Consider the following 12104-nt stretch of genomic DNA (forward strand, 5'->3'; position numbering starts at 1 on the left):
CCTTTATTTCAGGGCTTTTCTGACTCTCTTAGAATTTGTTGCTCCTTTTTTTGGTGTAACCAAGCCTGAGCTGTCAGTGTAAGATGTAAACTGCTGGGCCTGGATGATAATGATTCTGCCTAAGCTAAAACCCAGGGTAAGGCAGGCTTGTTGTGCTGCCCCTGCCTGTGTGTCACACGTGTGGACACACCTCTGGGATCCAGCTTTTATCTTAAGGGCGTATCCAAATAAGATTTTACAGGAAAATGGGAACTCCAGTGTCATCTGGCAGAGGAGAAAAGCCACTGTAAGATGAACTGGTCTTCTCCAGCAGGTGTTTTATCAAAAATCAACCCTTTTTATTTATTGCATGGTGGATTCTTCCATTTGTCAAATGTTCAGAAGAAGCCTTTCATTTAAAAGGAAGGGAGGAAGTCTTGTACAAGTGACTTGTATGGACTAAAATAAAAAAGTAAACTAGGCAGGAATAAACTCGCTGTGTGGGTTGCAAAGAAAAGAAAAACTATCCTGGCCTTGTTCAGTTCCTGAAAGGGTGTTCTGGGAATGTTTGATTACAAGAGCTGGATGTCTCATCAGCTGAGCTGGACATAGGAATGGATAAAGAATGTTAACTGAAGGTGTAGCAATGTGATATATCCCTGCTTTTCCTGACTCTGCCCCCTCTCTCAGCAGGCAGTCGGTGAGAACAGAAGAAGGAGCAGATGATGGCACCAAATCCTGCCCTGGAGCTGTGCCTGGTGCAAACAGCATCCCGTGCGGAGAAGCAGATCGTGCTCCTGCAAAGTGTAAGTGCCTGCTCTGGTACATTCCTTTACAAAGAAACCCCACAACTACAAATAAACCCCCTCTGTGCGTCTGAGCTGGAAATTTGGGGAAATTCCTTCCTAAAGGTTGTTTGGAGATCAGGGAGAAATGCCTGCTTTGTAACTTGCTCTGGTCATCCAACATCTGCCCTTCCTTCCCTGTCTGCCATTCCACCCTTTTGTCCTTGCTCGCACTGACTGAAACATTTTGGGCTCACTTTGTGTAAGTTCTGATAAATCTTTTGTAATAGATTTTTGGGTTTTGCAGCTTAACGATATCAAATCCTTCCTGAGATTTATTGTCAGCTGCACTTGACCTGGGGATCAGAACTGAGAGCGTTTGATGGAATTTGTTGCAGAATCAGGGAATGCTGTGGAAGTTGCTATTTTTGGTTTCTGTTTTGCTGTACCTAGAGACTACAGATTTTAAAGAAGTGGAAATGATAAACAGTGTTTTCTTGGGCGTTCAAAACATGATGAGTGTGTGCATTTCATGAACTTTGGCTTCTGGGCAAGCTGATTTGTATTGTTCCTGAGGGGAGTGGTGCAAAGACATCAAAAAGCTTTTAGGATTTTAGAATTCCTTAAAAAAACCCAAACCACCACCACCACCACCACCTCCCAGTGAAGGCGTAGACTGACACAGTGGGAATTTAGGCCCTTGGGAATCAGTTTGCTTTTCCCAGTTGCCTTCCACAGACCCTGCTGAAAGGTTCCCAGACCCTTCCAGCCTTGCTCTGTACAAGCAAATGTGGCTGCGATGGCAGGGTTGGAGCTGGTGTGGAGCAGGTATTTACAGGAGATGGGACTGGTGTGGGGTAAACCACAGAGTGGCTGTGTTGGCTTCCTTCTGCAGGGTTCTTGATGTGTCCCACCACTCCAGAACAGCAGCAGAGGCAGCCCCATGGCAAGGGGTGGGAGAGGAGCAGCCTCAGAAAATGGCATTTCGTCCAGATAGGGCCCAGAAGAAATTAAGTTTAGCAAAGAAAACAAGTTTCATCAGTTAAGGCAATAAAGCACAGTCCCAGAGCAAGTCAATAATGCTCAATTGACAGCCAGTCAATATTTGTACTGGATTAACTTTTCAAGGAATGTGGAGATTTCGGTGGGTTTTATGTAAACACTGTAAATAGGTTGGGACACTAAAGTACGGTTACAAATACCGCGTGTCAGATCAGATTAGAATCACTTCCAGGGAGCAGGAGTTTTCCTACCACGAAAGAGACGTTTATACCTTGTGAAATGAGCACAGATACAAATTTTTTTGTTTGTCAAATACATTCCAGAATGCAGCTGGGCAGATCTCGTGGCAGTGCCGCTCACAACACTCCAAAGGACGGCTTCGTCCCTCCCCTTCTCCCAAGCCGTGCCAGGTAGGGCTGTAATTCAGGTGTCAGTGCTGTACAAATGAATTTAAATTTTGAGCTGGGTACGGTGGGAAGAGCTGTTAGGAAACATCCAGCATTTATCACGCTTGTTCTTTGCTGAGGAATCGGTCACTGTGCACAGAGATGGGAGCACTAGTGAAGCCCACGCAGGTAACACGCCACCAAGAATCCCTCTTGCTGGAAAATAAGATTACTGCATTTTATTGTTCTTCCGTTTATTTCTCTTGCCCTTTTTCTTTTCTTTTTTTTTTTTTTTCCTTAGAAAAGGTAATTAGGCCATAAACAGAGGTCTGACAACTAATTTTATCTGCAGCAAAATTAATATCATAAGCAACAGATAATTTTAGCTGAGCAAAATTAAAAAAGATATATTTTAATGCCATTTTAAACCCACAAAATTTAAATTTTTTTTTCCCTTCTGAACTTCTCATGCCTGGCTATTTTGATATGTGTGGAGATGCTCACTCATTTAGTGAACAAATGTTTTACCTCTGTGCAGTTCCTGTCTAACCAACAGGCCTTGCTGGTGCTGGCCTGAGGTACGAAGTTGCTTTTAATTTCCTCTCTCTTGTTCTCTGGTTCCTTTCAAAGAAGAAATGATCTGAGGGAAAAAGACGTTGCTTTTCTTACCTCTAAATTTTCATTGACATTAATAGGAGGCAGGTGGCCAAATCCCTGCACACAACTTTGAAAATTTAGGGTTTAACTTTCCTTTTTTTTTTTTTTTTTTCTTTTTCCCTGGGCTGATTCTCACGTTGGTGGAGTTGTGAATCCTCTGAAAAGGTATTAAATGTGCAACCACACCATGTCAGCAGTGCTTACAGAGTTTATCTACAAAATTATCGTCTACCTTCCAAATCTATAACCCTAAAATATTGATTGGTTAAAAGGTAGTGGGTAAAGATTAAGGCAGCATAGCAGCAGATTACCCTAATCAAATAAAAAGATTATTAACAGAGCTGCTCCCAGTTCTGAAGATGTTGGTTTGAAATACAGATGTCTTAACCAAAGTGCTGTGTCTCGTTTTCTGAATGCATTTTTGAATGCATTTAAATAAATTACCAAACAGAAAGGAAGCAGAGGAAGAACTCCACGCGCTCCAGACAGTAAATTTCCGTTTATAATAAAATTATTTTGTGCATTTCAGCAAGCAGTTGGAACTTTTAAAGATCTTTTTCGTTGGATAGTGAGGAGTCAAGCACTGGATTCTCAGCTTGCAGGGCTCTCTAGGCACAGGTGTGATTTGTAAACCTGTAGCTGAGTGTGGGACGTGAGTGTGTGTGGCGAAAGGCAGGAGCGGGGTCCTCGTGCAAAGCCAGTCTTTCTGCTTGCAGAGGGATGGTGTCCAGCCTGTGTTTTATGCTTTGGGAACAGCGTTTGGAGGTGATGGATTTGGGATGCCAAACTTTGAGGCAGTGCTTGCTGCAAACCGAGGGCTGTTTGGTTGCCTTGGGGCAGAGCGAGGTGATGTTGTGCAGGGACCTGCAGAGGTACCGGGTGTCTCTCCCTCTCTTGGTCTGCTCCAACCCAGTGTTCCAGATCCCATCCCCAGCCCCTTCATTTCATTTGGAGCCCTGGGATCCTTTGGAAAATTATCCCTGCTTGAAACCAGCACCGGTTCCGCCGGTTTTGAATTTGTCACAAACGTCTTATTTAGCATCGAAGGCCGTACGGTTATTAATGCTCAGGAGGAGTAAAGCAGCGGGAATATTGCCTAGGAAAGAGTGGCATTTGTCACTAATGCTTTTAAGGTATAGTAGGAATTTTTATCCAGCCAAAGGCTGAGTTGTGGTTTATCCTCTTGAAAGACTTTCCCATTGAGTGACGGCTAAGCAGGGATTGAGCTAATAACCCATGCCCTGGGTTATTGGAGTCACGGAGACAGAAAGGCAAAATAGGGCGGGTAATGTATTAATTTTCATCAGTTATGGACAATACTATTAAATTACTGACTCTTGTTGAAATAACGTGTCGCCGATTAATAATGTCATTTCAACTTCCTCAACTTTCCCTACCTAAAAATTTTAATTTGAGAAGAAAAAAAGATTTAAGAACGCGTGAAAAGGGTTTTGGTGCTGTCACTCCTCGGTGTGGAGGTCTTCTGTTTTTGTTTTAAGTCGCACCTAATTTTAAGTCGCGGTGTAAATGAGGTTTTAAAAGTTTTTAACAGTGATGTGGATAAATTTGGAATTAAAATTGAGATCTGAAATGTTGTGTTGCTCCACTTTTAAAAATAAGTTCCCTTCTCATTTGCAATTAAAATTTCTAGAATCTGCATAAAATGTGTGAAATTAGAGATAATTGAAATACAGTAGCTATAAATATGTCTGCTCCATTTGAAAAACAAATAAAATGTCCACTAGAAAGGTGCGAAAGCCGTACCCCCTTCTCTTGTTTCTCACATTTGGCTCTCTGGCATTTTTCACACTTTTATGGCTAATTTTTATTGCAAAACAATATGTTACATTTGTAGCCGTTGTGGGAATGCAGAATAGCCCCTGGCAGCTCCGTAAAAACATGGAATGTTGGGAACACATTTGGAGGAACACAGCTTTCCATTTCATCCCCAGCATCGGTGTCGTGGAATCCTATTAAGCGTGATCCAACAAAAACAAAAGGGGGGGGAAAAAAGAAAAGGCAGCGTTAGGGAAAATACTTAAAATTAGCCATTATTCGAAGTGTATTCATTCTGCTCTGTTTCTTCTGTTTTCATAACATAACAAGTTGTGGTGATACCGAGCGGTGCCTCACACGCAAATTTGTAAAGACGCTTCTCTGACTTCAGCCTCGAAACTCAGACTGATATTATTCATACGACACCCCGTGCAGCCCCTTTAGGACTGTGATGTCCCGTCACTCCCAGTGCCATGCAGTGTTTCTGTTACTGGGGAACACCCAACTTCCAAAGGGCTGCTTGGGTGGAGGAACAGGCAGGTCTTGGGTTGCTCTGCATCCGGCGCAAACACCCACCACAACTGGATGTAATTTGCGCAGAAGGGAATTGGGAGGCCTCGCTGGAGATTGCTGCCCTCTCTCATCGGCGCTCCCCATCCCGGCACGTTATTTCTGGAACCCCTTGTTTTCTGCAGGCATCCCTTGTAGAGGGGGTTATGCCAAAACTAAAGAGTTTCCCTGCTGGTTTGAGCCTGAGGGTAACTGGAATTCAGCAGGTTTTAATGTCTGTGGCTCCTTGGGTAGTTCCTCCCTCCTCCCTGTTGCGAGGGGTGTCACAAGGCATTTTGCTGTACCGCATTTTGGGCAGAGGTGGGGGATGTATACTGGACTCAGGTGCCTCACTTTCAGATCTTACACGATTCCCGATTTGGGGATAAGAATTACGAGGAGGAGACAGATTTCCAGGATGTGTTTGAGGAGTGCTGAAATGTTAATGCGTTAAGAGCGAAACGGTGGGATTTAAATGGCTGCATTGAGTAGCAATAACAGTACAGAGGGATTGATCCCAGAAAAGTAGCAGAGAGGTTGTGTCTCATACAGGCCTAACCACTATGGAGTCATTCTTCAGAGACAGACCAAGCAACAGAAGAACCACAGCCTTACCTGCAAGGTGCCTTTTCATATGTGCTTTCTTCTCTCCTTTTAAGTTGTCCTCAAGGAAAAATAAGAGCAAAAAGTCCCCGTGCTTCTCACTGCACATCTACAGCACTTCATAAATAATAGTGGCTGTTTTAAAAGCAGGGGACAGGCAGAGGGTTACAATGGATGAAAGCTAGTTAGTGAGTTAGCCAGATAAATGCTTAAAAGAACAGCAGCAAAGATAATCCTGCATTTATTTCTGGGGGATTCACCAGATGACCCTTTGCTGTCTTTCCTGATGTGTGTTTCCTGAGTCAAAGGGCTGTGCACAAACCTGAAAAACAAACCTGCAGACTCGGGGTGTTGCTGGGATTTGTGCTGGTCCCTCCTTTGGCTCTTGGCTCCTGGTTCTGAGCAACAGCCGACCCCTTGTCCGGTGTGGGATTGGGATTGGGAGTGGGAGTGAGCCGGGGCAGAGATTCCCCAGCACAGACAGGCACCAGTTCTCTCTAAACTTACTGAGTGACACGTGCACAATTGATCTTTTTGAGAGCCTTTTGTACAACACAAAACTTCAAGCAGAGAACCCAAGGCATTTCCTTTCATCAACCTGGTTCTAATTTGATCAAAGCACGAAAAAAATTTCAACCCGCCTTATTTCCTGTCCACTTCTTTTACACTTTACAGCACATTATATATCAGTCTCATATCCCTGAATTTTAAGAAGCAACCGGTTATATAATTGGATCAACAGTTGCCAATCACTCCAGCGCAGCACTGCATTATTACTGAGCTGACTGTAATTTTGAAGCTCTTTTTTATTATGCCCATGACTATATTATCACTGTATACACATTAGGACAGCTGAATGAGCCCCTTAAGGAAAATGAGGGTTCCAGTAACACTGAGAGGGGAGAGAGAGAATTGAGGATTCACCCCTGGCGCAGCCCTGAGTGCCTCATGGCACATTTTGAGGAGCAAGGAAAAGAGCAGTAGCCGTGCTCTGTCTGTGAGCCCGACCTGCAGATCAGAACATTGCCACGGCTCTGAAGTGAACCATCTTGGCTGCTTAAGCAAATTAAAGCTCAGAGGTGTTTTCTGCTCTCAAACGGGGTGGATTGAAGAAGTACAGAAGAATTTTTGCATTATGCAAGTCTTTAAATCCCGTTCCTTCGCTCTCGAAGCTCCCTCCCCACAGGCACCTGCACACACAAAAGTTCAGAATGGAGCCACTCTGTTGTGCGCTGCTCCTTCCTGAAGAACTTGCCCGGTTGTCATTTGCATGTGACAAAAGCAAGCGCTGTTTCATGTCGGTAATTTACACGATTATATAAGATAGTTAAAAACCTCAGGAAAATAGTGGTTTTCCCCCCTCAAAGCCCGAGATGTCAGAGTTCTTTGAAAGACCTTGATTCTTGTCTCAATAGTGTCTCCATAAATAAAACTGAGTGACAGCCTGTTAGAGAACTCCGTGTTTTATACCATTAATTTACAGATGAGCATTGTTAGTCAAATCAGCATTTAATTCCCAGCAGCCCGGACGTTTCAATACCTTGTAGCAAACAAATACGGAGAATTTACACAATGGCAAACAAATTACAGAAGCATTCCCTAGAGCTGACATATGAACCCATAACCTCTTAGGTAAAGGTGAATGACTATTAATGTAATTTTGTTATTGTAAGGACCTCCCTCTTTTTTTTCCTCTGTTCCTTCCTATGCAATTCATTTGTATGCATTAGCTTGAAAGAACTAAACCTGTAAATCATAGCTTGGGCAATAATAATAATAATATAGAGAAAACAATATGATTTCTTCTGGTTGTGCCGTTTCAAACTCAGGCATTTACTGGTGCATAAATAATACAAACAAAACAGTGAAGATTTCTTCTGGTTTTGTCACTCCAAACTCCCACGTTTCTTGGTGCTTACCTGTTTCTGCTTTGGCTTTTTCTCACACAGAGACATGAATATTTGAGTATATGTAGGTGTTTTTAGGTAAATATGTGCTTTGTAGGAACATATACGTGTGTTTCCAATGCAGTCATTTTTAAAAGGGCAGTAATTTCATACATTTTACATATCTGTGGGCACAGATGTGGATGTGTAGAAATGTAATGTCTCCCCTCAGCAGTCGGATTCTGCGCCCTACAGGACTTCACCAGGAAAAACTCACGAGCAAAATGCAGTTTTAAGCATCTCGCTGCAATTAAAATTGCCCAGTAATTTTGGGACAAGGTGTTAAAGTGAGGAGATCCCTGGCTTTGGAAGTCTGTGGGGTTTTCAGAAAAATATCTTGGTTTTGATGATGTTTCTGTGGGGGTCAGTGTTCCCTCCACGTTGTGTTTATTTGAATCTCAGGTCGGGGTCGGCGCCTGGCCCTTCACACCCTGCACCTCGTGCACGGGCTGAGAAAATGCAGCAGCAAGTGGCTTAGCATTTTGAGGCCTGTTCTACAGCGCTGTATTTTTATTTTAGCAGTTCCTGCTGTGTTTTTAAGTAATGCAGCAAACCCCCTTAACTGTCTTCCTGGGTAAACCTGGCTGTTGCATGAGGAGCGTGGTCACCCTCAGCTGCTGCTGTTTCCTAAAAATACCCGCCAGCCCAGAGACAAGCCAAGCCCCTGTGCAGGTGATGGGTGTGTGCAAACAGAACTCAGTATATATATAAATATGTAGATATATATAACCCTGTGCTACAAATACAGCAGTGGCATCAGCCCAGAAACAAACCCTGTGCCCTCCTCCTCCCCCTCTGCCCATCCCTAGGATAACAGGAGAATTGAAATTCCCATTTCCAGCCTCACTACAGATTAATACGGTTCAGCGTAGATACTTATTTCTCTGATAGTTTCCCATGCATCTTCCCAGTGAAGTTGATAGAAATTACTCCAGCAGAATGTGTAAAGCAGATGTTATCCCATTAATTAGCTCTGGACCTGAGCAGGCTCAGGACTTCCCCATTTGCAGGCCGATAGGAATTGGTCCCAGTGAGCGTGCTCCATATCCACATTTAGTATCATCTCATAAACAGCCCTGAAAACACAGCAGGCCCTTGATGAAGATACATTAGCTTATTTCTAATTTAAAGTTATGTTGCTTAACCCTAATGTAATTGGTCACTGGTGACCAACTGTTTGTATAGCGAGTTGATGACCAAAGAGATGTAATAAATTATAAAACTTACTGCTTAAATAGAGGGAACGACTGTTCTGTTAAAAGCCTTGCATGTAATAATGGTAAAATAATTACACCTCAAACAGAAGAGCCTTGGATCTGATAAAGCTAACAAAGTCTTTCAGATGAAGGTGTTTTCAGCCTGCTTTAAAGGACATGTATAAAATATTTTTTTTTCCTCTCAATGCAGTGTCTTACATTGGCTGAATAGTCAACTTTCAAAGCTCAGCCCTAATATTGATTTAAAATAAATTGGTAAATCAAGGTACTTTCTTTTTGAGGGGTTGTGGGGATTAAAGTAATTAACCAATTTCAGTGGTTAACAAGAAACAAAAGAAATTTGCACAAATAATTATATTCTGCACCTCAATTCAAAGTCACTGCTAGACACGTTTCAGAAAAGAGTTGATTAGCTGGTAGAATAACCAGGATAATAATCAACTATGGAAGTAAGTAATTGACACAACTTTAATGTTTAATAATGAATAGCATGCCAGGGGCAAAATAAAGGGAAATCTGCTTCCTGAGACCCTGTTCAGACCGAAAATGTCTTAGGCCCAATAGAGCAAACGCTGGAGACTCCTGAGCTGCTGCAGCAAAAGTAACAGGTGCAGTTAAATGGCAGGTGCACGAGTGGCTGTGTTAAATCCGGGAGTTTCCAAAGGCTGCAGTTTAATTTCGAGCCTTTTCCCTGCTGCAGACTTGAGGGTCGAGTTTAGAAATGCAGGAATGTGATGAACACACTTTACTGCTCCACGTCTGGCTTGGGCTTCTCCAGCGGCATTGTATTAACAACCAGTTCATTCAATCAGGAATAAGTGCCTGATTTACTTGTCTCAGAAGAGATAATTTCTCTCTCTAAATATTTGCATTTTAAAATTTTGGGCTACCTCCAAATGCCCGAACTTCGCAATAAAGAAATCGAGTTGATTTAAAAAAAAAAAAAAAAAAATCCTCGTATTTCATTTCTTACAAGGACCTTCCAATAATTTAAACTATTTACAGTGCCTCAAAGATCATTATTTCCCCGTGACTCCTCAGAGAAATATTGGAGCCACTCTATTTATTGCTGACATTAGATTTACCTTTGAAGACTGGTTTACAAAATGGAGACATTAGGATGTGAAAGTCAGTGTTGGGTTTTGTTTTTTTTTTTACACAGCTTGGAATTCTAAGTTTTTGTGTTTGCTGTATTAGAGTAAACATTGCTATAGCTACTGGGTTTGTTATGGAAACTCGAAAAGCAGATGCATTAAGGTATTTTGTTTTTAAAAACACACGGTCCTTCATAAGGAAAAATATAAATACAGTTTGAGGGCTTGTCACGAATGTACATTTAAAAATAACACCCCCCCAAACCAATGAATAAAAATGCTTTTTGGCTTTCTAAATGGAGGCAGAGAATTGCTCACCCAATAGAGAAGCAGGTGGGGTAACACATCCTGATTCTTGTAATTGAGGCTGTAAAGAAAGATGAGAGATATGTGCACTGTTTGTGTCACAGTAGTTGTGATCTGTGAAAATAACTTCAGAACAGCCTTCCCTAATATTAAAATGTCTCTGTTGCTGTTCAACTAAAAATCAATACGGCTCACAATTTTAATAAGGAACATGAATCTGAAAATGTGTTTAGTATCAGGTTATATAAACACACCCTAATGAGATACCATAAAATCCATCACATTAAAGGCTGGTTCCTACAAGGTATATTAGCTAAAAAATGTTCAATATATTAGGTCAGTGTACAACACTACACATAACAAAGCAGGTTCTGTCAAGGCAAGATGCATGTTTTGCCCCTTAAAACTGTTATGTTTTGCACATTTTATAAGGTTCTTTGAATACATGAATAAGATAAGTTATTCCCATCTCTTTCTTAAGCAATCTCAGAAATGGCTGTGACCTGAAATTGGAAATCTTGTAAACACCCATCCGAAGAAAATGTGTGCAGTTCTGTCCTAAAGAGATGGTACATGTTTAATTATCCCAACTTCTTCTAGGAGAATGCCATTAACATACACATTAGCGTCGTCCCATTGGTTCCTCCTGCTGCTCCACCTTAGGGGCAGCAATAGGAGCTAATCTTATTGCTCCCATGCGCATAATAATGAAATTTTGTCTTGTCTCTGAGGCAGGTTCTTTGGTCTAAAGTACAGCAGGAAACATTTCTTTCTTTTTTTTTTTTTTTCCTCCTCCCTCTTTTTTTTTTTTTCTTTTTTTTTAAAAGAAAATTCCTGACCAACTCGTTTAAAAAAAAAAAAGATTTGAAAAATTAAAATTCTCCCTCGGCGAATAGCGGAGCCTTACAGAACGCGGGGCTTTGACTCGGGAATCAAAATTAAGCAATTGTGCAAATAAATTGCTCTGTATTCACACGTGGAGTCCAGTACACCGGGGCTGGGGGTGTATTCAAGCTCTTTGAAAAAAACTGGGAGCCGTGGATTTTCTGTCATTTCATCCTGCAATGTCCATATAGGCCGTTCTCGAAGAATAACACAAGAACAAACAAAAAGAGATTGGGTTTAATATAAAATACCTTTGCCTTTTCCTAGCACTGTTCTTACAGACTATAATGGGGAGAGGAATAAAAAAAAAACACGGGGAAAAAAAAAAATACATGCGAATTCAAGGCTACTGAATTAAGGGAGGTTGTACCAACATTTCCCCCACTGTACATTATTTGTATTCAAGGTTTTTGAAATGACATTGTAATCTGATGATGCACCAGCCTATTATATTGTCTAGCAGGACAAATATCCTTGCGTTTTCTCTGTAGAACTAACACAATTTTTCCATGTCAGAGGTGCATAATATCCTGGCGGTCATAAGGAATGATGCTATTAATCCTCTTGGGCAATCTCCAGGTCTGATTATTAGGGAAATAAATTTGCATGCTGCATATGAGCTAGGTGAATCACCGAGAGCACAAATTATATTTCCTGACAGCAAGTTAGAGAATGGAGCCACATCGCTTTTTTATCTTTTTCTTTTTTTTTTTCTTCCCCCTCTCTGAAAGCTATAGAATTTCAATTCATTACATGAGATTGGTTAGAATTCAAGTCTCTTTTTAAGTTGATATTAAGTTGAGTCTGTTATCTCTGGGAAGGCTAGTAGGTTCCCCTGAGTATCCACCTAATCACTACTTAAAAAAATCGAAACGTATAGTTAGTGTCATGATTTAGGTACCAGAGCCACTTTATTTAT

General features: G+C 41.6%; 1 long non-coding RNA gene across 2 annotated transcripts in view; it reads left to right on the plus strand.

Moving 5' to 3' along the window:
• Positions 1 to 12104, plus strand: part of LOC114061773 — a 229262-nt gene that overhangs the window by 108741 nt on the left and 108417 nt on the right. For both annotated transcript variants that reach the window (XR_003572209.1, XR_003572208.1), the window contains one exon: positions 673 to 785. This is a non-coding gene — a long non-coding RNA (uncharacterized LOC114061773). The remainder of the gene's footprint in view (positions 1 to 672; positions 786 to 12104) is intronic.

The sequence above is a fragment of the Empidonax traillii genome, unplaced genomic scaffold (genome assembly GCF_003031625.1).
Source record: "Empidonax traillii isolate 1590-97213 ecotype Southwest subspecies unplaced genomic scaffold, ASM303162v1 scaffold357:size1057043, whole genome shotgun sequence".
Classification (NCBI taxonomy): domain Eukaryota; kingdom Metazoa; phylum Chordata; class Aves; order Passeriformes; family Tyrannidae; genus Empidonax; species Empidonax traillii.